The 27086-nt window shown below is 47.9% G+C and overlaps 2 long non-coding RNA genes across 3 annotated transcripts in view; one reads left to right on the top strand and one right to left on the bottom strand.

The window, feature by feature from the left end:
• Nucleotides 1-27086, top strand: part of LOC149872332 (uncharacterized) — a 54525-nt gene that overhangs the window by 8930 nt on the left and 18509 nt on the right. For both annotated transcript variants that reach the window (XR_016440615.1, XR_016440614.1), the window contains exons 3-4: nt 466-572; nt 20698-20782. This is a non-coding gene — a long non-coding RNA (uncharacterized LOC149872332). The remainder of the gene's footprint in view (nt 1-465; nt 573-20697; nt 20783-27086) is intronic.
• LOC149872333 (uncharacterized) lies at nt 344-25278 on the bottom strand. Its single transcript, XR_016440616.1, has 3 exons — nt 25134-25278; nt 17294-17446; nt 344-526 (listed from the first exon to the last, which is right to left on the bottom strand). It is a non-coding gene; the product is annotated as an uncharacterized LOC149872333 (long non-coding RNA).

Genomic DNA, 27086 nt, shown 5'->3' on the forward strand with positions numbered 1-27086 from the left:
ACACATCACATATAACAAATACAAAGCATGTATAATAGTAGAAGCTTTTAGGTTGGGGAGACGCTTGCCCAGGATGATTTAGTCAGAGATGATCCTGTCTTGAGTAGGGGCCTGGAATAGATGACCTTGTGAGGTGCTGTCTGCGGGGTGCAGGATAGGGCCAGGGGCCCTGTCGGCCTTGTGCCTGGAGGGTGTGTGCCATGAGGGATAGTTCTTATTATCTTCATAGGATCAGACAGCAATGTTTGCCCAGTTCTCACTTGCCACGTCTTGCTGTAATCTATAGGTATCAGGAAGTGCTCCCCTTGCTGAGAGTTCACTTCAAGGACATTAGACCTGCTCCTTCTTGGGGCTCCAACCTCCCCTTACACCCCGGCCAAACACCACCAGATGTTACGATATTGCTGGAAGTCTGCTGGTTGTCTGACGGATGTTCTAACGTCTCTTCTGTTCTTTTCCCTTTAGTTTCACAATCCATTCAGCATCAATTATGGATGAAGAGTATGCAGTAGACTCAAAGGAATATCTAGGCACAAGTGAAACAAAAGGAAAGTGCTGCAACCAAAGCCCAGGTAAGTATTTGGAACCCCAAAGTCTCAGGGCACTATGCACGGTCTTTATCACTGGTATAGGTCCTTTTCCCAAGGCCAAAGGAGATCTTTGTCTAGGTGCAGCCTCACGGGTAGGAACGACTTAAATCAATGGAAAAAAGAAAAGAAAAAAAAAGAAATAACCAAAGGCATAGAATGCCCTTCCCTTCTCAGCAGTCCAATCTCATTTATACTTGGGGTCCTTTCCCTTCAATCATGTCCCAAATCAATCAGTCACAAGCCTCTTCAGTATAGAATATCAACTTAAATATAAAAAGACAAAAAGGAAACAACCTTCTTTCATGCCAAGTGATTTGCAGCTGCTTCCTCCTTCCCTACATCCTCATAGTCACTACCAGAGAATGCCAATGAGTGTCGTCTGTGGTCAGAGCTCCTCCAAGCTCTGGGACTGAAATTTGGTTTTCTCCCAGTCCCTGGGGTTCTCACCACTGGAGCTTCAGGCCAGGCTAGGAAACCCTGCCTGCTTTCCCGGTCCTCTTTCTTCCCCCTGTGCCATGGGCACTCTGTCAAAAATAGTGCATTGGCTGTGGGGAATGCTAATCTGGAAGGACCGGTGGCTAATAAAGTGGTGTTCTGGTGGTGGCAGCGTTCCTGGCATAGGGGCCATTTCTTGTGGGTCTGGTAAATTTTACGTTTTTTCCCTTGTATTCTCTAAGGAGGTAGAGGAAGCCTCTTCACAGGTACCTTCTAGCTCTACGTTACGATGATCGTATGTTGATGCTTGTTTTGTAAAATGATGTTTTGAATCATTCAAATTGGATAGTGTTGGAGGAATAGCTATAGTAGAATACCAACACAAACCAAACCAAAACCCCTCTTTAATGAAAGAGAACTGGGTCCTTGTAGAATAAAAAACAACTTGACCCCTGAGTTCTTTCTCCTTGGAACAATCTTAGCTCTGCCACCGTTTTCCATTTTACCCCACCTAAAACAGAAAATACTCCAGGTTGCTGATGGTATGCACCAAACTCGAACACTTGGTAAATGAACTTGGAAGCATTTCATTCTTGCTCTCCATTTACCTGCACTTTAGGCTATCTTGGGGTAAACTTATCTTTAACTTTGGTCCACATGTACTATTGGCCAGGCTGGAATCTTGCTAAAGCCCATGGAGCTACTCTGGATTTGACCCAGCATAGTTTATATCAGCATGGGCCAGTTTGGCCCCAAGTAGCGAATTATGTAGTATTCTTGTGGATTTATTGAGAAAAGGTTAAAATAAGACTCTTTACATGGTTTGCTAGAATGTTAGTATTTGTTCAGATCATAAAAAGGCTATAGGATTTGGCCCTGCCTGGCAAATTCTGAAGTCTATGATCCACTGGAAATTGTCTGTAGAAAATCTATGATTCATTGGAAACTGTCTGCAAAAAGGAAAGGCTGTTGCAGGTCATAAGCGGGGCATCACACCACAATTATGCTTGGAATTCACTCCCCTGTATTGGAAATAGCCTTGCAGAAGCTTCTTTACTTCAGGTGTTTGAGGTGAGCTGCATGCTCTGCACTCAGGGATGTCGTGGGAAGGAGAGAGAATCTGCGTGGTTGTCTAGTTGAGATGTATGTTAATGTTATTGGGCCCAGGAGACTTGCTGTAGCACCTCTCCAGGGGCTTAGAGTCCAGGAGAGAGACCCTTAAAGAAATCTGCTTGGGTGCATCAGAGTAACTGATCAGGTTGTAGTGGGTTAATGTAGCCAGTCTCGCCAAGTGGAGATTAGCATTTGTATTTAGATCAAAAGGGAAGTGAAAGGAGTGGTGCCAATCTGGATTCAAACATTAAGACTGTCCACATCACTGGCTGAATATATGGTCTGGCCTAATTCAGTAGGTCTGACAGTCAGTCACGGTTGAGAAGGTGCCTTGCTACTCCAGTACAAGGTAGCTGCAGGGGAGATTCAGATACCCCCTGCCCATAGATAGATGACACCAGTCACTGCAATCATTGCCTTCTTTCCATCATTGCCAAAATGACCTCACACATAAACCAGAAATGTGCATGCTCAGATAATAGGATAAATAAGCCAAGCTTCCTAATGTGATTGTATATAAAAATATTAACTTAATGCAGAGACTTGGAAGCTACACATAGCGAAGGTCTCCTGGGGACTTGGGTTCTTCCTTTGCATCAGAGCAGGATGATGTCTGACAGTAGTCTCTTAGCTTTTCCATCAGGAGTGTTAATTTGGACTAGTTGTCGGTCCTGCACAACTACAGCCAACAGTCGTCACGAGCCGATGACTCGGCAGGGCTGATGTTTGGGTCAAACTGGTGTTCTAGAGCTAGAAGTACAATCCAATACTTGCCAAGTCATGTCGTAAGTGAGTTGGATTGAGATATTTTACCTAATTCTGTGTACTTGCATTTTTTGGACTGAGGAATCATAGGAAAGTGAGGCTGGAAGGGATCTCACAAAGACATATAGTCCAACTGCCTAGAATTACAGAAAATGAGGGTTGGAAGGGACCTCAGGAGGTCACATCTAGTCCAACCCCCTGCTCAAGGCAGGACCAGCCCCAACTAGATCATCCCAGCCAGGGCTTTGTCTACCTGGGACTTAAAAATCTCCAAGGATGGACTTTCCACAACCTCTGAGTAACCTGTTCTACTGCTTCACTACCCTCCTCGTGAGAGAGCTTGTCCTGATAGCCAACCTCAACTTCCTTTGCTTCAACTTGAGCCCATTGCTCCTTGTTCTGTCACCTGCCCCCCACTGAGAACAGTCCCACTCCATCCTCTTTGTAACCCCCCTGCAGGGAGTTGAAAATTGCTATTAAATCCCCCCTCAGGCTTTTCCTCCCCAAACTAAATAAGCCCAGTTCCCTCAGCCTCTCTTAAGAAGTCATGCGCCTCAGCTCCCTCACCATTTTCATTACCCTCTGTTGCACTCTCTCCAATGTGTCCACATCCTTCCTGTAGTGGAGGGCCCAAAACTGGACACAGTACTGCAGATGTGGCCTCACTAGTGCTTAATAGAGGGGAATAATCACTTCCTTTGATCTGCTGGCAGTGCTTCTACTAATGCAGCCTAGCTTGCTGCTAGCCTTCTTTGCAACAGGAGAACACTGTTGGCTCATATTCAGCTTATTGTCCACTGTAACTCCCAGGTCCTTTTCTGCAGAGCTGCTGCTTAGCCAGTCACCCCCAGCTTGCACCAGTGCATGGGATTATTCCGTCCTAAGTGCAGGATTTTGCACTTGTCCATATTAAACCTCATGAGATTTCTTTTGGTACAGTCTGTTGAGGGTGTACTCTATCCTGTCTCCAAGGTGGTTGATGAAGATATTAAACAAAACCAGCCCCAGGACCAAACCATGGGGCACTCCACTTGATACCAGCTGCCAACTAGACATTGAATATAGATTACTATCCTCTGAGCCTGATGATCCAGTCAGTTTTCTCTCCACCTTACAGACCATTCACCCAACCTCAACTTCCTTAGCTAGCCTACAGGAATGTTGTGGGAGACCTAAAGTCAAGGTATATCACGCCCACTGCTCTCTCTGCATCCACAGAGCCAGTCATTTCATCATAGAAGACAATCAGGTTGGTCAGGCATGACTTGCCCTTGGTGAATCCATGCTGACTGCTCCTAATCACCTTCTCCTCCAAGTGCTTTGAAATGGATTCCTTGAGGATCTGCTCCATGATTTTTCCAGGGACCGAGGTCTGGTCTGCAGTTCTCTGGATCTTCCTTCTTCCCTTTCTTAAAGATGGGCACTGTATTTGCCCTTTTCCAATCATGTGGAATCTCTCCCAGTTGCCATGACTTTTTCAAGATAATGGCTAGTGGCTCTGCAATCACATCAGTGAACTCCCTCATCATTCTTGAGTGCACCCTGTCCAGCCTCATGAACACGTGCAAATCCCCATTGGCGAAGCATAGGGCATGCACCCCGAGAGAAGCGCTGCCAACACTGCTGGTGGCGTCTGCCGGTGGTCGCTGAGCCCTGGTCGGTGCTCCCCCTCCCCTCCCCTCCCCTCCCCCCCACTGCCAACACTGCTGCGGCTGCCTGCAGGAGCTCCCTACTCACTGCCACCGTGCCCCCACCACTGCCCCCACCACCGCCACCTGCGGGCGGTCGCTGTGCCCCCCAGCCGCTGGGGGCATGCGTTGTTTGTGCACATCCCTGATCAAGGCAGAATCACCCCTGACTAAACCATCCCACCCACGGGTCTGTCCAACCTGCTCTTGAAAATTTCCAGGGGTGGCGACTCCACAGTTTCTCTAGGCAACTTGTTCCAATGCTTGCAATCATAGTCCGAAATCTCTTTGGACTATGTAAATTGTCTCTGCCACAGCAGCTGGGCATTGCTCCTAGTCCTGTCCTCTATGGCCACAGAGAAAAGTCCATCTTAATCCTCTCTATGATCACCCTTCAGGTATCTGAAGGCTTTATCAAATCCCCTGTCTTCTCTTCTCCAGAGTAGATAACCCAAGCTCTTTCAACTTCTTCTCATAAGTCTTGCTTTCCAGGCCTCAAATAATTTTTGCTGCTCTTTGCTGGACTCTTTCTAATCTGTCCACATCCTTCCTGAAGTGTGGGACCCAGAACTGGACACCGTATGCCATAGAAGGCCTCACCAGTGCTGAAGAGAGCAGAAAAGTTGCTTCCCTTGACTTACAAGTGACACTTCTTTCAATTCAGGCCAGGATACTGTTGACTTTTTTCCTCCAATGAGAGCACACTGTTGGCTTACATTAAACTTAATGTCTACTGTAGCCCCCAGGTCCTCTGCAGTACCGCAACCTAACCAGTCATTCCCCAGTCTGTATTTTGGTATGCCGTTATTTTGTTCCAAGCACAGGACTTTGCACTTGTCTTCACTGAATTTCATTTGATTGATCGCATACTATTTTTCCAGGCTATCCAGGTCATTCTCCACCTGAGCTCTACCCTCCAAAGCATCTGCACTTTTACCCAACATCATTTCATCTGCAAATTTGCTAAGGCATTAAATACTTCAGCCTTCTCTGCATCATCTTAACTGAATTGTTTTCCACTTTCCACAAAGGGCTTATGGTTTCTCTGGTCTTCCCCTTAATTTTGAACACTTGTAGAATCCCTTTTAATTGTGTTTTTTGTCTCTTGCTAGCGGCATCTCAAAACATGCCTTGGCCTTCTGAATTTTTTCTTGCAAGCCTATGCTATTATCTTTTACTCTTCCCTAGTAATGTGACCGAGTTTTCACTTTCTGTTGGACTCAAAGAGATTGCTGTCTAGCCAGGCTGGTCTCCTGGTGCACTTCCCATTCCTGTCTTGCATCCAGATAGGTTGCTCCTGCACCCTTAAATGGGCCTCCTTAAAGCACAGCCAGCTCTCCTCAACTCCTTTCCCCCTCAGACTTGCCTCCCAGGGCATCCTGCCTGCCTGGATTGTGTTAAAGTTTGGAGTTTGTTAAAAGCAGCAGTTTGTTTAACGTGTGCTTCTCTGAAGTCCAGGGTCTTTATTCTGCTGCTCTCCTTCCTTCCTTCCCTTAGGATCTTGAACTCTACCATTTCATGGTCACGGTCACCCAAGCTACCTTCTCTCTTCACGTGTTCAACCAAATCCTCCTTGCTTGTGAGTGGCAAATTGAGATGCGTCTGCTCCAAGCCAGGACTTTACCTTTGACTGGAAGGATCAATGAGACATCAGCCTGGGCCCCTGTCCTCTTTGCCTTTGTGCTCAGAGCCATATAGTCATGTAGGGGTGCATGGCTTGGCCTCTCCTGCCACTGGAGTTGGCGCCTTTTCATCCGAAGCCAGCGCTTCATACCTGTTCTCCAGCTGGACAGCCGCAGGCTCAGAATAGGCATGCTGCCGGTTGCCAAAGGTGACGAGCTGCCAGCGTCCACCTTTCTGAGTATCTGTCTGCTATGTCTTCTCGTGCCTCCTCCGGCTGACCAGCTTGCATGAGCTGAAGGTCTCTGAGCATCAAGGCCTCAGTGCTGAGACTGCGATGTCCTCCGGCATTTCCCTTACTTGATTCCTGAAAGGATCCACCAGGAGGCAGCTCTCCCACCTGGCTGTCCTGGGCAGAGACATGCAGGCTGCAGCCCTGTAAAGCCAGGCTAGCACCGGGGTGGAAGCCTCGGTGGTCAGTGGCCAGGCCTGGACAGACCTTGCACAGGTACAGGCAGAGGGACAGGTGGCAATGGCAGGGGCTTTGCGTTGTGATGTCTTCCCGCCTCTCATGCTGAATATCCTGCTAGCTTCTCCTTCTGCTGCTACTTCTGCTTCCCAGAAAAATTCCCTTTTCCTCCTTTGCCGGCTTCCGCTCAGCTGGTTCAGTGAACGAAGGGTAAGAAAGCAGCTGGACAAATCCCACAGCGAATTCCCGTTTGCTGGTCTGTTTGCTGGTCCTGGGATTTTGCTCCTTGGTGGCTTCCAGATAGCCTAGCCTTTCATCTTAGGCAAGTCCCGTCTCCTTGTTCACACTGCTTTCAACTGCTGGGCCTAGCAGCTAAGGAGCTCCTCTCTGCTCACTCCCCCAAATATCCCTGCAACATGACTCTGAAACTGAACTTACACCACCAGGCCCAAACAGGCAGGCCTTCCACTAGCCAACACCCACAAACCCTCTCCCCAGGCGCCAACAAACTCCTCTTCCAAGTAGCACCCCTGGCCGGACAGAGATTTTACAATTCAGGACAAGGAGGTGGCTGTCTTGCACAAGTGATGATTATGAAGAGTGGAGGGGAAAGAGCAGTGCAGTTGTCAGCAGCCCGCGCAGGACCAGGGCCCACCTTCCACTCATGTGCATAGCTCTCTTATTGATGTCGCCACTGTAGGGGCGAGCCTGATTTACCTTCCTTGAAGATAAGGAAAGGAGAAGAGCCCCAATTACATTCCCCAGGTCTGGGTTCAGTCCCATAGTATGAATCAGCTGATAACAATGAGCAGACATCAGGTCTGTGAATCTCAGCTCCTGCTAGGAGCATGCCCATATTGCAGCAAAAGTTTTAGTATCTGAGGTTTTGGGTTCTTTGTTCCAGTCCAGATTTGTGCTGTTATAGACCCAAAAATCTCCACTTTATAAAACCATCCCAGCCATTTGGGAAGTCACAGTCTTCTGATTTATTCTGTGTATTGCTACTGCTTCCCATGACCTATCTAAAACCTCTTCTAAGAAGTGGACTCCTATAGTTGCTGGAGTGGTGGGGGAGAGGGGCTTCTGTATGAGCTGTATAAGAAAACACTCACTAATTCTCCATTTGTGGCATGATTTGGTGAGCTAGAACATAGCTTGGCCTTCAGAAAAATGCAGGAGTAAGAGACTGCTTCAACATTCCCTGATCTAGGAAACCAGAGCAAATATATATTTAAATGATGAAAATATCAACTAAGGGGATAGAAGGCAGCCTGGGGGAAACGTTAGGCAGGAGGGAGAGGCATATAAATACCTGGGAAGATAAGTTTTTCTGAATTATTAAGAATCTTTCTTGATTCCTACCAATTGCACGCATATACATTATTCCATAGCTTGTCTGAAGTGGTTCTGCTGTTACATCCTGGATGCGAGTACAGCGCACGCAATGCCCTGGTTATGCTGAAATTGTCCTCTGTCATTGTGGCCACGGTTTAACTAATGCTCTCATCTTTCAGCGGCTGACCACAGCACATATTTGTCATGTACATCAACCGATTACAATCCAACAAGTTCCGAGTGTTGTCTTCCAATCCCCTCCAGAGCAAGCCATATCCTGTGCCAGTGGGATTCCTCCCAAGTCCTATAACCCTTTTTTTAAGAGTCTTTTTCTGGTGGGATGTAGAGAAAGAGAGAGAGGTGGAAATACAAGAGCCAAACTGTAAATATTCCACAGGGAGTCAAGAAAGAAAGAAATAACCGCCCCATTCCCAAGCTTAGGCTGCTATTAAACAGAAGAGAAAGAGAGAAAACCCAGGGTGCTAACCTGGAAAAGGAGGACACTGGTTAAGTCCCTATTGTGCCCAAGATGCCCTGTGTGACCTTAAGTCACGTCAGGTAAAAACTTCAAATGCCCTTTAGTGACTTAGGAGCCTAAATCCTCTTTCAGCAGCAGTTTAAGGTGAACTTACACATTACACTTAGCAAGATCACTTAAAACATGAATATCTGCACATTAAAGCTTGTTAAGGCATACTAAGTGCCCTCTGAAGACATGTCTACACGTGCGCTTTAATGTGCATTAGCTTATTTTAATGCGCATTAAAGCATCACTAAAAATGGGCTATTTAGTTAATGTGCATTAAAATAGGCTAATGTGCAGTGTGTCTCTTAAAAACTGTTAGCATGCATTAAGACAGGCATTTCCTAGTACGTCACAATGGAAGTGCTAAACTTAACGCAGAGCAAGGATAGAGCCCAGGTGTCCTGGCTCCAACCATGTCCCTGCCTGTCAGCTGCCCGGTGGCAAGTCTGAGCTGTGCAGGCAAGAAACAGTATTAACACTTAATGTACAACTGCTTACAGTAGGGGTGGGCAATTATTTGGGCCTGTGGGCCAAACAGGGAGTTTTGCCAAGCTGTCGTGACCAGGTCAACACCCTGCCCCCTGCGCACAACAGCTCACCACAGCTCCCCCCGTGGAATGGGGCTGCAGGTGGGTGGGGACTGGTGTTTAGGAGTGAGACACTTGGTGGCAGCTCTTCCGTCTCCTGTTGTAGCACCATAGGCTGAGACTGGTACAGCTAGGGGACAGACTTGCTGCACATTGGTGTGGGTGCCCTGGGTGGCTATTCCTCATGCCCTGTCTGCTTCCCCTCCCACCCCAGGGGCAGAGGGCTGGGCTTCCCATGGGCAAGCCTCTGGGGGCAGAGCACCATTTCCCTTGCTTTCCTGCCCTTCTCCCTGACAGATACACTTCTGGGTATGGGGCTGCACCTGCCATGGCAAAGACTCCTGAGAGGGGGCCAAATCAGTGTCCCTACTAAGTAGGCACCTGGGTCTGATGCCCTGACTGCCTCCCTGCTCATTACACTATTGCCCATGACACTTAAGTTACTTTTGAACATTTCAACCTTCATCTCTCTGTCTCACTTCCCTAGCTGTAAAAGATGGGAATACAGTAACTGTATTCTACCAACAGTCATTCAGATATTATTGTAATAGGGGGTGTATACACTGCGCACACAGACAAAGTCGACTCTGTGTATGCTCTTCTCTTGAATGCTGTTTGGCAGTATTAAAAGAGTTTCAATTTCCACCGGTTTTCAATTTACTAATGAGTTCAATTTCTAGGGGGTTTCCAAATAAGACTTGAAACCTTTGGGGGCTGAAACCTCAGCTGCAGGTAGGCAGCAGTTAATAGACTGCACCCACTTTGAACGCCTTCAAGATGCATTTGGATGCTCATCTTGCTGGGATCCTATGATTCCTGCTGACTTCCTGCCCCTGGGGCGGGGGGCTGGACTCGATGATCCTCTGGGGTCCCTTCCAGCCCGAATGTCTATGAAATGTATGAAATAGTCTGCCTGGCTGGAAGGATAGGAGCCAGATGCAGCTGATGATTAGCAAGTTGGAGTCAGAGGAGGGATGGGGGAAAGGAGAGAGGAGGCGGTGGTGTTGAGGGGAAGCACAGAGCCTGGGTTTGCACTTACAGTTACAGCTTTCTGGCCTTAATAAATAGTTAGTCTCTCCTGTTTTAAGAAGGAGCAATTAAGTGCGAGCCAACAGAGTTCTTAGGATAACTAAAGGAAAAACAGGGTGAGGAGTGATGGTCACAGGTTAATAGGTGCTCCGGGGGGGGGGGGGGGGGGGGGGGGGGGGGGGGGGGCAGGGGACACCAAGCAGAGTGCATCAGCTCTGGCCTTAATAAGGAAGCTGAGTGACCTGCTTACAACCCCCCCCCAACCTGGAAAATGTGTGCTCAGAGGAAAATTTCCCATTTGCAAGCTAGGGGTTAATTGCACAGGAGTTTACAGAGGCAAAGGAAAAGCATGATTAACCAGTGCTCTGGAGACCTGGATAACACCAACAAGAGATGAGGCTTCCCCCAAACTCCTCGGCAGTAGGCCTGACTCTGTCGTCTTCCTCCCACAGCTAGGGGTGGTGATGGAGGAAGCTCTTCCCTTCCTTCATTATATCCCATGCGTGGTCCTGAGGAGTCTAGCACACCATCAGCTTGATCACTTCTGCGCCAAGGATGATGTCCCTCCATGTAGCAGGGAGGCCCTCACTGGAGCCCTCCGTCTTGGATGTCACTTTTCATTTACTACTTCAGTCCACCCCAGCCTCACTTGTGTAAATGAGGGCGTTCTTGTGTGCAACCAAATACCCATAAGCCATGGGATAGGCACCACTCATCTAGTCCAACTCCTTGTACTGGATCCTGCATCTAGACCATACCTGATGGATGTTCTTGAAAAGCTCTGGTGAATGAGATCCAGCAGCTTTGTAGGTACCATCCAGGGCTTAACTACATTTACGGTTACATTTCTTTAAAATCTACCTGCAATGGTATCTACAAGCCACAGGGCAGTAGCTTGCAAAGAGTTAACGGAGAGCTTAATTGTCACCCTCAGCTGTGAGCAAGCTGCTAATGAGAAAAGCAGGGCTGTAAAAGAGGGTGCTGAGGCAGAATGGGGGCAGCGAGTGGAAGGGCTGTGGGCTGAGTTCAGGGATACAGGCTGTGGGAAAGCTGTAGAGAGAACGACTGTCAAGCAGGGAAAGTAGGAAAGAGCAGTCCTCTGCTGTCTAAAAGCCGATCCTGGGGTCCCAATCCAGCGGGGAGGGTGGGCCCGAGTTCCCCTAACTCTGCTTCCCTGCAGTCAAAGGCCTGAAGGCCATGTCCACCCCAAACTGGGCAGAGGCCAAAGCTGGGCATCCAGCCCTCTAGGCATTGGGGTATGACTGACCTCCATGACCCTAAGAGGAGTGAGTCCCTCAGTTATGTAAGCGGAAAGGGTCTTGGCTAATGCTAGACCTTGCTGGCACTGCAGCGTTTTCACATGAACCTAAATCCTCCTTGCTGCAACTTAAGCTGACTTCTTCTTGTCCTTCCCCAGTGGAGGTACGGTGCAACTATATTGCTAGTCCTGATGTAACTCCTGGTAAACTTTCACATGATCAACACATTGAGGAATGTCCCTGCCCATATCAAGTTCTCCTTCCTAGATTGTAAGGCCAGGAGGGACTCTCATGCTCATGTAGTCTGAACTGTATAGCACAGGCCGGAGAGGTTTTTGTTGGTTTTTTTTTTTCCTCTCCCCCACCCCCTCCAAAACCAGTAATTCCTGTGTCTCATTCAACAACTAGCATATGTTTGTGGTAAACTTCACCTCCAAGGAAGGTTGTGCAATGTTAGGGAAACTTATCTTGCTGAGCTCTGGGTAGAATTTATTGTTCAGGCTGATTACAAGCTAATGGCAGGCGCATAATTGGTCCCAGTCCTGTTAGCCCCTTCACTCAGATTTCCTGTAAGAGTGATGGGAGGCATCTCCTAGACTCCATAGCATTTGTGCTGTTTGTAAGGATGCAGGACTTGTTGATTATGCGATGGACATAGGGTTGGGGATGGGGGGTTGGGAAGAAATGCACACATTAGCTGTGAGTGTCAGCTTTATAAACACCACAAGCTGAAACTGTTGGCACTGTAGCCCACCGTACACGTGATTCTGCAGCTTCAGAAACTTCCAGGGATGATGTTGCTGGAAAAGTATGCCTGTGGCCTCTATTGTGCCAATAGTTTAATCCATCTTTTAATAAACTGGTGCTGAGGAGTGGAGCATGGGATTCATCAAATGTGGTGGTGTTCCTCGCTAGGGAGCTGGGTGTGATGGGGCCAAAGCTGAACGCAGCTGCTGCCTGTACTTCCGCTTCCCCCAGTCCAGTGTGGAAAGCATCTTTAGTCTTAGTGCTTGCACTGGCGATGCCTCCGTGATTGATGCTGGATTTACAGAATAGGTTATGGTGAGCTCACCCGCCCCCGCTGGATGGCAGGTGATTGGAAACTGTTCCATCAACGCACACAACAGCATCGAGGCTCCAGGCAATTTGTGTTGATCATCTGTTCTTCATAGAAAAGGGGAAGAGTTGTTATGAGAGAGTAATTAAACCAGCTGAAAAGAGCAAAGTGTTGGCAAACTATAGTCCCTTTACACAGACCACACAACAGCTTGCTGTGATCAGCCAAAAACAGGAAAGGCAGAGACATGGAGTTGTGGGTGGGGAAGGGAAGGAGTATTGCAAGAAACATTTTTCCTCATAGCTTTCCTCGATTGGAGAAGGTGACACTGGTGTTTTGTACATGCAACACAGTATTAAAACCAGCGGGGCTGAGATTAACCTGGGCCTCTGTCCAGTTTGTCTACTGTGCTGCCACCAGAATGGTCGCTGTAGTATAAAAATGGCGAAGCGTGGGGCCTTCAGCAAGGAGTGTGTTGCATTAAATATCATGGGCTGGCTGCTTTCTCTTCTTCCTCCATTTGTCTTGATCATAGATTTTTAAGGGCGGAATGGAGAATTAGATCATTTGGTCCAACCTACAGGATTTCATCCAGTGACTCTCGTATTTAGCTTGATAACTAGTGCTTGACTGAAGCATATCATTCAGAAAAACATCCGGTCTTGATCTGAGGACATCAAGAGATGCAGAATCCATCACTTGCCTTGGTAGTTTGTTTTAGTGGTTACTCACCCTCACCCTTAGAAATGTGGGCCTTTAATTCTGAATTGAAGTTGTCTGCCTAGTGTCATCTGATCCTTGTTACACATTTCTGCAGTAAATTAAGGACCCTTTTAGTAACAGGCCTTGTAGTAGCCAGTATTTTTCTCCCCATGAAGGTATTTGCTCACTGAGATCAAATAATCTCTAATGTAATATTATTCCTCTTTCTTTACCTTGTAGGGCTTTACTTTTAATATACATCTCTTATTCCTCCTCTTGTTTCTTCTTCCATTTTTGTTTCTCCTTCTCCTGATTCGTCATCTGTGCTCTGCTGTTCCAATTCTCCTTTGATTTTTTAGAAAATCCTTGTGCCAAAGCAATTTCTTTCAAGGCATTTGTCCTCTTGCTGTCTGCCTAGCCAGCTGCCTCTGCCCTGTGCTGCACTGTCTCATTTGGAAGCAGCCCTTCTTCATTGTCACTGGATTGACTCGAATCCTGGAAAAATTTGGGATCAGATCCAGGTTCTAAAGGTTAATGAAAAAACTGCAGCCTGTAGCCAGGAGTGGAGCAGAGGGCTGGAATAGAGACGGGGGGAATTTAGGAAGTGGAAAGGGTGTCCTGGATTTCTTGTGACACTTGCATGCTCAGCTGGGGGGCAGATGGGAATTCTGCAGTGGCTCCTGCCCACCAGAGGTAGTTATGGTACATGGTTTGCCAGTCAGGAAGCAATGAGTTTACCCCTTGCTGGGTCCCGGAAGACAAGAACAGCTGGTTAGTGATGTCAGCAGTAGTAGGCACTGAAAATGTGAAGGGAGTCGGTACGTGCTTCCCCTTGGGCAGTGGCCATGAATAGGTATTTGGTTCTACCATTGGGAATTTTGGTGAAATTTCCACTGGAAGAAATCTCTGCGAGAGGGAGTGCACAGGGGTTTAGTCTGCAGCTGTCCCCTCTCTCCTGGTCTCCAAGTTGACACCTGGAAGATCTTTCTCCCGGGAGGGGTGCGTTTCCCATAGAAGCAACTGAATGAACACTTGTACACTCCAAGTTTCTCCCAGGAGAGCAACAGCTCTCCTGGTAGAAAAGTAACACCTATACATAGCCAGTGTCTATTCAGCAACCAGCTATGCCCCAATATAACACTTTCCAAGACCACCTCACCGCTACATTTCTCAGCTGCACCTCTACAGCCACCATCTTTATTGTCACTGCTGCTGGGTCAGTCTACAGGGACTATCAGTTGAAATAGATGGGTGCCTATACACAAGTGCAGAGGCTGCTCTGTGGCACTGTAATTACAGCATGTTGGAGCAGACTGAATTAACCGAGGCTGCTAGAGCATGGTAATTGGTTACCATGCTCCAGCCAGGCTCCGTATCTCGTATATCAGCATCCCCACACTTCAGAATGGCGGTGGGGGTGCTTTAACTAAAGACCCGAGAGCCACTCTGAGTACCACTCTAATTAAAGCGCCTCCCCTCTACCCACAGAGCGCGGGTGGAAACACCTGATGACCTCCTGCAATGTAAGGGGCATAACATGCCACAAAATGTAATGACTGTGGATTAGGGACTTAAAATGGTGCCTCAACCTCTATCAGAGTCCTCTGGGTTGATCCCTCTCTTTCTGCCAGGGTACTTTGGACATTTCAGGCATTGTGCCTGGTAGTTGAGGGTAGTTCAGGGTAGTGAAGGTTGTTCTCAAAGCTTTTGAGAGCAGGTTAGAAAAACGGGTCCAGGATGGTTTGGATCCTAACCAAGATTTCAGGCATGGTCCTGCCTTGAGCCAGGGGTTGGATAGATGACCTCCTGAGATCCCTTCCAGCCTGAATCTTCTATGGTTCTGTGACAGAGCCCTCCACAAGGCCTGAGCTTAGCTAGGCTAGACACTTATCCGTGATTATTTCTCCAGTGTGTAGCTTTCTTTCAGCAGCAGACAAGGGGAGCACAGACCTACACCTACACCAGAAAATTGAATCCCTTTTCCTCCCATTTGTCTCCATCTGTGAAGCTATAGGAAGGCTTGTAAACATAATTAGGGTTACAATTGAAAAGAAAGGTCAGTCCCTGGGACTCCTGTTTACTACTTATAGCTGGGGCTCAGGGAGAGAACCATATATCAAGAACCTGCATGGGAAATGCTGAGAAGAGTGTGGAAGTGCTCTAAAGAGTAGGGAAGGCACAAATCCTGGAGTGATATGAGCTGTTCTGTTCTGCTCTTTGAGTAAGTGTGGCCTAGATCCACTGGCCTCTTCTGGGTTGCATAGTATCTTGCCGGTGAAGCCATATCCCCAGGCGCAGAGAAAATGGGCTGTGGAAGACAGCTGGAGAGGATTCCAAGGCATTAACCATTTCTTAGAGGCAAGTGCCAAGTTTTGGGCTCTTGGTGCATTACTCAGGGCTTTTGAAGAATAGTCCTGTAACCACAGAGGAAGTCATCTTCCATTGAGATACAAGGCAGCCACCAGTACTGTCTGTGGGTTAGCGTGGGTTCAAGAAGAGATTGGACAAGCATTGGCTAGGGATAACAGCTAGGCCTAGGTTCTGCTAGGAATATTCCCCATGGTCCTGGGCTTTTTTAGTTGCCACAGGGGCTTGGGAAGGATTTTTCCCCCCTTTTCTGCTACTCCATATGTCAGGGGGGTGTTTTCCCCACCTTCCCCAGAAGTGTTCAGTGTTGGCTGTAGCCAACGCTGGGGATTTTGACTGGGGTGTGCCAGTGCTCCTGTTGAGACTTAAACCCAGATGTTCCTGGCTAGAGGGCCTTGTCTCTCTGCTTAGGGTCAGACCAATCACCATATTTGGGGTCAAGAAGGAATTTTGGAAGGAATTTTACCCTATGGTCAGATTGGTATGGATAGTAGGGGGCATGGTGCTCTTCCTTGGATCTTTCCAGAGCGTTTTAACAACTTGCAGCACCAGGACATTGACCCCTGCTTTACCTGTGGCAGGTTAGGGTGTTATGTGTAGGGTTGACTGTGCAGTTTTGCTAAGAGTTCAGACAATGGATTTGCTTGGGATGGTTTGGATTGGGATGAGCCAAGAGGTGTTTTTTTTTTGACCCTTCTGCTACTTTTTCTCCGTAAGGGAATGGATTTTCTCTGAGCCTTAAGGATTGTATCCTTAAGGACTGACCATTCTTCTCATCCACCCTTTACCTGTGGTCCTTGGTCTCTCAGGGCATTCTCTACTAGTGACCTGAGCTTATACAAATTTGCATGTTTGAAGTCTAAGACTTTGAGCTTGGTATTTGTTTTGTCAGCCTTGCAACAGACTGTGAACATAATGATTTCATGGTCACTATCGCCTAGGCTGCCCTCTATGTTTAAGTTGGTCACTGGGTCATCCCCTTTGGCCAGGACCAGGTCAAGAACTGCATTGCCCCTAGTTGGCCTGTGCACCTTCTGAGTCAAAAAAAAAAAGCTCTTCAGTGCTGGTCAAGAAGGATCGTGATTTATCTGAGCTGGCCGAGCACTCCTCCCAGATGTCTGGGTAGTTGAAGTCACCCATGACAACCATGTCCCATGCACACGCAGCCTCCATCAGGTCATGGGCGAATGCTAGATCAAGTTCCTCCCCTTGGTTAGGTGGCCTGTAGTATACACATACAGTCAGGTCTCTCTTGCCACGCCTCTCCCGAAGCTTGACCCAGAGGGTTTCAAGCTGTTCTTCTTTGGGGCCAACACTGGCCTGTAGGGAGGTGTGCTCCTTTACATAGAGGGCAACACCCCCACCTCTCTTCCCTACCCGATCCCTTCTGTGAAGGATGTAGCTCTTTATGGCTATGCTCCGGTCATGAAAGGAGTCCCACCAGGTCTCCGTGATCCCTACTAGATCGTAGTGCCCAGGGCAAAGCAGGAGGACTAGTTCCTCCTGCGTGTTCCCCATGCTTCCGGCATTGGTGTACAGGCACCTAAGTCCTTCTACTGAGGTCACTGGCTGCCTGTCGTGTTGAAGGGGAGCTGTTTTCTCAACTCCCATAAGAGTGGTTTGCTTGGTTTCGTTGTCAGTGGAGCTTTCCTGTATATTGGTCCCCAGTTAGTGTTTCCCCATCCCCCTGTGATCTTAATTTAAAGCCCTATCTAAGAGATTGGGCATCCTGGCCCAGAAAAGGTACTTACCTTTCCATGTGAGGTGGATGCTGTCTCTCCCCAGGAGTCCTCTGTCCTTGAAGTGGGCGCTGTGGTTGTAGAAGCTGAAGCCTTCTTGGTGGCACCACCGTCAGAGACGTCGCTTCACCTCATCGATGCATTCTTGCCTCCTTGGACTGTGGCCTGCAACAGGGAGCACAGAGGAAAAAACTACCTGAGCCCCTGATCCTTTAAGCCGAGCTCCCAGAGCCTTGTAATCACTCATGATGCAGTCTGGATTGCTCCTGGCCATGTCATTTGTTCCCACGTGGAGAAGGAGCATGGGGTAGTAATCTGTGGGCTGCACAAGCCTGGGGATCCTTTCTGTGACGTCATGGATCCATGCCCCAGGGAGACAGTAGACCTGCCATGCTGTGGGATCCGGGCGGCAGATGTCTTCCTCGTTCCTCTCAGCAGGGAGGATGCCTACTACTATTACCCGGCATCTTCTCCTCCAGTTGCTCTGTTGCCTCTCAGCCTGCCTGGTAGTTGTTGCGGGTGCGGCCTCTGTTGCTGCACTCCCAGCCCTATTTTTCTACAATTGTCTAAGTATTGAGAACAGGGATGTGACTGACACTTGGCTTTGCCAGGTTTCTTAAAACTCTCAAAATGGTATCTTGGATGTGTATGTCCTGCCCTTCTTTCAAATCCTAAATAGATTCCTGCCTTTCCTAAGATCCCACAAGCCACTGGGGACTTCATCTGGTGGCCTCTCCATGCAGCTGTCACCATGGGCATGTATCTGGCATGGTTTATGGATACCTCTGACACTTATCCCTTCTATGAGCAGAGGGAAACTCTGGCCCAGACCTACCTGGATTGTGCCAGGCTGCAGCCCCTTCGTCACCTCCCCCAGAACCTCCTGCTGACTCCCTGCACCTTTTCATTTATGCAGCCTTCATCTGTGGCCTCACCAAGTCCTGGAACCTCCTACTTAAACCTCCTGCCTAGCCAAGCTTGCTATCTATCCTGACCAGGAAGGAGACTGGCTGGAAGACCCCTGGGGATGATGGGGCCACTTTCCTGTCCCTTGTCCACTCACACCTTTGGGCAGAGTTTCACAGGGCAGTGTCCACTGGCTCCTTGGACTCACTCGAGGGCCAGTGTGCACCCTCCAGTGTGCTCTGCTTGGTATGCCCCCTTGGGGCACTCATTATGAACCTACAACCCTCACTTCCATCCCTGTTTTGTTTCTATGTTGTCCCAAGTAATCAGTGGTGGCTCCCATCACCAACAGGGGCTTGTACTTCTACTTGGTGGGCTTTGGTCCACTGTCCCAAATGGCACATCAAAAGGCCTGCCACTCCTAAGGTTTTGATGGAGGATTCAGGTTGTGTGGATAGTGTTACTATCCCCATTTTACACGTGGAGAAAGTGAGGAATAGATGATCTAAGCCAGGGGTGTAAAAGACACAGCCTGTGGAGTTATCCCATCCAGCCTGCCAGGCTACTGGAAATGCAGGCAGGCAGGACCATTGGGCGGGCCCTGGCCTGGGTCCTGATGGACATAGTCATAAGTGGCAGGCGGATGAGCAAGGGCTGCGCTGATACAGCTCTTGCTTGCCTTGAACCCACGGGACTTACAGCAGCACCACTGGTAGCACTGCAGTTGCTGGTGGTTCTGTGGTCTGTATGTAGCCTGGGGCCCAGACTGAGTTTGACACATCTGATCTAAGCGATATCCCTACATCCAGGGGGAGAACCCATGTTTGAGACAGAAATGGCCCTGGGTCATACCTCCTTCTCGGTCATTTAGATCAGCGCTTTCTTTAGCACACTATGGCAGCAAACCTGTAACGTCCCTAAAATCGAAACAATGCTGATTGACTAGAGAATATTTGTCGTCTAGGTGGTGTCAGTAAATGCTTGCTTCAGGAAGCCCCTGAGTCACTGAAGGAAACAATGTTCTGGTATTGGTCCTTCCCGTTCAATCCCTGGAGGTACCAGGACTTGACTCTTTGCTCTTAAGTGCTATAACAAATATCTCCCCAGTTGTTGACATACACCAATGGGCAGATTGTTATTAAGACAAATGCCATATTTATTCAAATCTAAGAAGAGATTTCCCCGCCCACCCCTTCTCCCCAATCAGCACAGCAAAAAAAGCCTTGTCTTAGATTTGAATAAAGAGTGGAAGACAGGAAGTGCGTGGGGGGTGGGGGGGCAGGCGGCTCCTGTGGTTTTGATTAGTCTTGAGCCCAGATTGGGACCAGAGTCAGACCTAGAGAAGCCACCTGCCCTGCCCCTCGACTTCCCCTCTGCAGCTTCTGCTCCCCCCTCCCCATCCCATTCCCCTCCTTACTGCCCGGTGCAGCTCAACTCCGGCGCAGAGCACATGGGGCTCCGTCCCCTGCTGGCATACTGCTGTGTCGTGCGCAGGGGCTGCGCTTCTGCGTGCTGTGCTCCAGGAAGGGAATAAGGCATGAGCAGTGTCTGACAGTAAGGGAGCATCAGCACGGGGAGAAGGGGCAGAGACTGGGGAGAGACGGGAGGAAAGGGCAGAGGCTGTGGGGAGCTGGGGGTGGGAGGGGTGCAGGTGGGGGCAGGGAAGGAAAGCTACAGGGGGGGAGGTAGGGGGGCAGAAAGTAAGGGGGCTGTTCCCCCCCAGCCACCTAACTCTCCAGCCATTGTTTTCCCTGCTGTAGTGGGGCAGGGAGGGGTGGGGGGATGAATTTAAGGCCACCCTCCAATAAATAGATTCTATACCTGGAAAAATATAACAAAATTATAAATTTTCTATCTATAGAATCTGTTTACTGGTGGGGGGGTCGTCTTAAATTCAGGGTTGTCTTAGATTCAAGAAAATACAGGATACAACCAAAATTAGCAGCGAAAGAACATGAGGCCTGTTTTAGTGTGCGGAGAGAAAGGCCACCTCGTTGCACTCTGTGACAGGAGGAAAGACTGGGCCTCTGACTCTCCATTACATTTAAGCCCTCCTATTCTGAACTGACAGTGTCAAGTGACCTAACTTCCACACCAAAGCCCCTTAACAGTTACAGTGGTAAGCAGTGACCTCTCTGTTAATGAAAGTCAGGTCTTGGACCTGCCCTTCTATTTACACCAAGATAAATCAAAAGTAAGGCAAAGGAGTTAGGCTGGTGTAACTGAGAAGAGAAACGGTACCAACTGCAGGTTGCAATGAGTAAGAAACGCTAATCGCATTTATCTGATCCCCCTTCCATGTCTCCAGTTTTAGGCTGATGTGGCAGAACTCTTGTGTTAATACTTCCATCATTTGGGAGAAGAGAGAGTAGGAGATTGAGGGGAGCTGCGGGCTCTTAGTTTCCTTAAGAAGGTTATTCAGTTATTAAAAGCTTAAATCCACAAGCAGGGAGCAGCTACCTATTCTTCCCTAAAGGATTTTGATAGAGTGCTTCTTCTCTTCATTACAGTGCTGAATACAGCAAAGGGAGCCTGAAGTTTCCTGGAAAGCTGGCAAACCCATGAGGCTGATAGAAGACCCGAATGGGCTAGGAGGTAAGTTTCCAGGTTGTTAAAGTTGCTTTGAATGGTTAATTATGTGACAGAATTGACATTTTGTGTCTGCATGTTCCCCATTGAAATGCAGAAGGGTGTCATGTGTCTCACTGAAATTTGTGCATATAAAAATGGCATTGATGGAGTGCAATTAGTAATTGTACCATAGTGTTATTAACTTAAGCATGGAAGTAGGAGACCATAGGGTAATCAGTGCATAAGGTAAATCTCACTGTCTCTGCTTTTAAATTTTAAATGTATTCCAAATTTGTTCTCAAGTGTGAGCTCATAGAACTTTTGCTTTCCTTAATATTAAAGAAAATGTTTCACTTGAGGTGCCATAATGCGTCTTCATGGAAAGAGGGTCCATAGACTGCTCCTACGGTCCATTGGTCTTGTGTCCAGGCTCAGTTATTTGAAGGTACGTCCCAGGCCAGCACACACAGTGCTCAGTCAAGTTGCTGTGCCATCCCTTTCCAAAGAAAGCCATTCCACCTTCTTTAAGTGTCCTGATCAAGGCAAGGTCTAGTGAGATGGGTTAATCTTATCTCTGAGTGACATCTTATACCTTTGAAGTGAGAAATCTCAAAAGGATTAGCATAGAGTAGCTGCTGGTGAAAGGGAAGCATGGCCAGGTACTGTGCTATTAAGTGGAAATCCTTAAGTGACAGACAGATATTGAGCACATTGAGTTTTATTTTTATTTTTTGAATCAGTAACATCAATTTGTTTTCAGTCTCTGGGTTTCCAAGGTTTTTTCTTTTTCTGTGTTGCTTATCTATATGGCTTGGATTTGAACCCTATCCACCTGTTTTTTGTAGTTAGTATGGAAGAAACAAGATTTGTTGGTAATATCTTTTATTAGACAAACTATATAGTAGGGAGAGATATTAGACAAGCTTTCAGGCCCAAGTGCCCTTTCTCAGGTCTGGGAAAGAGGTAGATATGGCCTAATCTAAGTACCAGGTAGTCCAATTACTTCTGTTGGTTCCAGACTTGAGCAATGCTGTTTTTTGCCTGAAAGCTTGTATAATATCTTTCCCAACTCAGTAGTTAATCCACTAAAAGTTACGATGAAATAAATCATGTATTTTGCCTATTCCCTTGGCCGTCACAGCTACAACAACAGCACAGTGTTACTGCAGTGTGCTTGATGTCACTGGCGACATGTATGGGGTGCACGTGGGTGCATGTGCACCCCCTGAGATTGGCTGTGCACCCCCTGGAAACGCCAGCTGCAAAACCGGAAGTGCACTTCCAGTTTCACTGCTGGCTTGGTGATCGGCTGCTGGGGGACCCCCCCCATCAGCAATCTGGTGCCCCCCCAAGACTCAGGAGGCACCAGTCACCCATGGATGATACAGAAGGTAGGGGAAGACATGCTCTGTGCTAGTATTGATGAGAAAAGCAAGGGGCTGGCTGGGGTTTTTGCCATGGTAAAAGCCAATGACATTGCAGCAATGATCTCGTGTGGTGGTTGGATATCCTGCTTCCGCAGGCTTGAGGATTCTTCACTGGTACGAGGACAGGCGGGCAGACACAAGGATGGCATTTAAAAGACGGGGGAAGTTGTCTTTGTTTAAAATCAAGCACACCAACCGAATAGCTAACTGGGCCAGCTGTCAGCTATATGCCTGTCTTTTGAGGCTGCTGTAGCGCATGTAGTGGGCCAGGCCACAGGAGTTTGCCCACGTGGAGGGTGCATATCGAACTTGGCGTAACAACTGTGTGTCACATGCCCTTGCAGTCTGTGGTGTAGGATATGGTGTTGGGGCCAGGCCACTGCTTCAGTCCTGCTCTTCTCAACTCCCCGTACGGTCAGTTGAGCTCGTTGATGGACAAGTAAAGTCTGCTCCTCCACACAAGCTGGTTTTCCAAGGCTGTCCCCCAGGCAGCCCTACCTGGCCAAAAGAAGATTGCGTCACGGATTCATTCTAGCAGCTCGTTCCCATGGTGCCAGACACATCCTGCAATGATCAATGCGGTCTCTGGGGTCTAGAGCATTTCACGGAGGAAACCTGAAACTCAGCGATGTCAGCGCGTGGAGTACTCGGGATGACTGAAAAGTGTGAACGCAGCGGGGATGGTAATGGTAAATGGAACAAGCACGAGTTAGTAGGAACCTGTCCTGTTCCTGTAGGGTGCTTGCTCCTCATTTTGAAACAAGCTTTATTATGAGTCAGCACTAGTTGAGCAATAATGTCGGTTGAATACAATTCTGACCTTCTTGTCCTTTGACCTTTTTTATGCTAGTTTGTGAATCGGTTTTCCCCAGCTCCCCTTCTGGGTTAAGAGGACCGTGTGAGTCTGGGCATGGCGACATTCTCTCTCAGCATTTCCATCCTCGTGGATGACAGGTGGCTGCTCTGGGGGGAGATGCGTCATTGAGTGTGGCTCCGTCTGCAGCACGGGGAGGGGAGAGGCTCAGGTGCAACCACACCTGGAAGAGCAAAGTGCTTGGAGGTGCTCTGCTTCTTCGTACAATGCTGAAAGCTGGAGTCATGCGCTCTGCAGTAGATTCTGCCCATTTGAGGATTTCATAGATTTCATAGATTTCATAGACGTCAGGGCTGGAAGGGACCTCGGGAGATCATCGAGTCCAGCCCCCTGCCCAAAGGGCAGGAAGTCAGCTGGGGTCATAGGATCCCAGCAAGATAAGCATCCAATTTACTCTTGAAGGTGTTCAATGTAGGTGCTTGAACCACCTCCGCTGGCAGACTGTTCCAGACCTCGGGGGCTCGGACAGTAAAGAAATTCTTCCTTATGTCCAGCCTGAAACGGTCTTGCAGGAGTTTGTGACCGTTTGACCTCGTCATCCCTTGGGGCGCTCTGGTGAACAGACGTTCCCCCAGATCCTGGTGGTCACCCCTGATAACTTATAGGTGGCCATCAGATCACCCAAGCCTACACTTTTCCAGGCTAAAGAGTCCCATGGCTCTCAGCCTGTCATCGTAAGATCTGTTTTCCTGACCTCTGATCATGCGCGTGGCTCTCCTCTGGACTCTCTCAAGCTTCTCCACATCCTTTTTGAATTGTGGAGCCCAAAAATGGACGCAGTACTCCAGCTGCGGCCTCACCAAGGCCAAGTACAAGGGGAGAATGATGTCCCGGGATTTGCTCGAGAAGCATCTATGGATGCACGCCAGCATTTTGGTCGCTTTACTAGCCGCAGCATCGCATTGCAGGCTCATGTTCATCTTGTGGTCAATGATGACCCCCAAGTCTTTTTCTTCTGTAGTGCTAGCCAGCGTAGCACTGCCGAGCCTGTAAGGATGCTGCAGGATTTTCCTCCCAAGGTGGAGAACCTTGCATTTTTCGGTGTTAAACACCATCAGGTTCTCGTCTGCCCATTTGCTGAGCTTGTCCAGGTCAGCCTGGATCACCCGCCTGTCTTCTGGCGTGGATGCTTTGCCCCAAAGTTTGGTGTCATCGGCGAACTTGGCCAGTCCACTCCTGACTCCAATGTCCACATTGTTAATGAAGATGTTGAACAGTATGGGTCCCAGGACAGAGCCTTGAGGGACCCCACTGGTCACAGGGCACCATGATGAGTGGCTGCCATCAGTCACAACCCTCTGGGTCCGACCACGAAGCCAATTTCCCAGCCAGCGGATCGTGGTGGAGCCAAGGCCACAACTGGGCAGTTTGGCCAAGAGGTGATCGTGGAATGATACCAGATCAAAAGCTTTTCTGAAGTCAAGATATACGACATCAATCTCTTCTCCCTTGTCCAGGTGATAGGTCACCTGGTCATAGAAGGAAATGAGATTGGTCAAACAAGACCTACCCGCAACAAACCCATGCTGGCTATCCCTTAGGATGTTAGCCTGGGCCAGTCCCTCAAGGATGGCCTCCTTAATAAACTTTTCTAAGATCATTCTAAGGATGATGCTGCAGGCTAGTAATTTAGGCAGACAAAGTTCTTTGGGTATATTCGATATCTTTTATTAGACCAGCTCAAACAGTTGGAAAAAAAGTTGGAAAATAGTTGGAAAAAATATGAGTTGGTCTAATAAAAGATATCAGATTTACCCAAAGTACCTTGCCTGCCTGCGCCCTTAGACCAACACAGCTCCAACCTATACCCCTGAGACTAGCAATGTGGCTTTGCCCAGCCTCCTGTTCTAGGCTTCAGCAGATGCCCGCTGCTTCTTCACAATGACGCCACGACTGTCTTCGCCGTCCCGTAAGACATAGATGACTGATGCTGCCTTGACATGCTCACTTTAGCCTTTCTGTCCATTCTGGGTGCCTGGTATAATATCAGAGTGCTGATTCGAACTCCCCTTCTCTTCAGATTTTTTGGACCTGTTGTCCCCCTGCTGCGAATAAAAAGAAAATCCTCTCTTACCTCAGGAGCTTGACTCTCAGGTAACATGACTGTGCCGTGCATTTGTAGGATCCTCTGATGCTTCGCTTATGAGGAAACAAAAGGTTCTTTGGCTTAGTTTTGAGAGCGCTTCAAATACAAGCCAGAGTCTGAACTATTTTTTAAAAATCTAGCTGGAAAAGAGAATTGCTTCTAATACACTCAGCACTTAACTGGTGCCTGCAAGCTAAGACTCAAACAATTTCTGAAACAAAAGTGGTTTTCCCCAGTGGTCTTTCCTGCCACATTAAATCAAAATGAAATCTTTGCTGCTATGTTTCTCTTCCACGGTTTTACAAAAAGCCAAAGCAAACCAAACCAAATGCCATAACAATGCCTTTTCTGGTCTTGCTCATTCCACCCCCCCCAACCTCCAAAAAAAAAAAGAAAAAAAGGAAATTTCTTACCCAGGCAGTATAGCATAGTTAAGAAATTCTAGCAGATGAACAGCCATAGCAGCATCTTGGATATCTTTGTTTTATGTCACTGTATCATCAGGACTATAAAATCCTCTCCACTTTGAAAGGCTGGACTTACTGCCCAGTCAGAACAGAAGTGCTTCAGACTATTTCACTCTTTCTAACAATAGGTATTATGTTTTCCCATGCACAATGAGCAAGCCATGTGTCTTCAGTCTGAATAATTTTTTCCTTTGTGTTAATGAAAACTACCCCCCAAAAAGGGGGATAGGACCAGATAAAGAAATGCGAGAGAGAGAGAGCACAGTGTATTGTACCCACTAACAACCCCCTTGTATAGAGGCAATGCACTGCTGTTTGCAGACAATGTGGACCAATCTACAATTTTTGGGGGTCAGAATTGGAGAGCTAGAAATAAACTAAGATATACAAATCATCTTAAGATGGAGAGCAATTCAACAGCATGATCGAGGGAGAGAGAGAGAGAGAGAATTTGCAGCAAGCAAGTTCAAACGGGTTTTGGGAAAAACTCCTCCAGATAGTATGTTCAGCCAATGAATCATAATTTAGAAGCATTATATTGTCGGAAGAAATGCTGGTTGGTTCGTAGCAGTCCACCCCTGAAGAGGCTTATTTAGGAATTCCTGAGTACTTCTGACTGTCCGAGAGGTGGTTGGTGCCCATTGCCAATATTTCCAGCGTAGGAAAAGGCACGCATTACAGAAGAGCTTTATCACTCTTACTGGAGATGATAGTAGAATTTGGTAAAACAATGTGTTTTCCCCCTTATGGCATTTTTTACTTCTGAGAAATGTCACTTTAAACAGGTCGTGCCATCTTCCCAGCAGCATGTGACCCACTGGAGCATGTGTGATGCCATCCCTTTCCGAGTGGCATAAACCCTTTACCCCCGGCCTCATGCTGAACTATGAACTCAAGGTCCAGTGATATTCCAGCCTGACGTGTTCCCTGTCATGACTCTTATTGCAAAATTATAGGTCAGCCAGACTGCATGGCTCCAGACTGAAAATCTTTTCCAGGAGTCAAGCTTTCAACCTCATAAATGTGGAATCTGTCAAGCCCAGGAACACATGAACCCTAGGCCGTTATTAGCCAATATGAAACTTATAAAAAAACCCAAATCTCTATAAACCAAACCATGATAAATAATTTCTCAAATGAAGCTGTAGGGCCTGGGTTGGAGTTGAAAGCTTCTGTAATGTGTTGCCAGAAGGATTAAATCCTATCACTGTGTTTCAGATACTCATTTCCATAGCGTGCTTCATTCTCCAGTTGGCATAGGGGGGTTGTATCCACATACCAAATAAAACTAGAAAGTTAAATCTACCGGATCCTAGGCCTGTCTGAGTATTGTTCCAAGTGCACTGCAGGCTTCTGTGGTTTCTCTCTCTCATAAACACGCTGCACACAGTACACTATCCATTTAAAGATCAGCTTTTGCCCAACCCTTATGCTAGGCTCCCATAGTGCCTACATGTAGCATTATATTCAAAGT

This window comes from Crocodylus siamensis, chromosome 2 (genome assembly GCF_052110815.1).
Source record: "Crocodylus siamensis isolate JL-2025a chromosome 2, ASM5211081v1, whole genome shotgun sequence".
In the NCBI taxonomy this organism is placed as follows: Eukaryota; Metazoa; Chordata; order Crocodylia; family Crocodylidae; genus Crocodylus; species Crocodylus siamensis.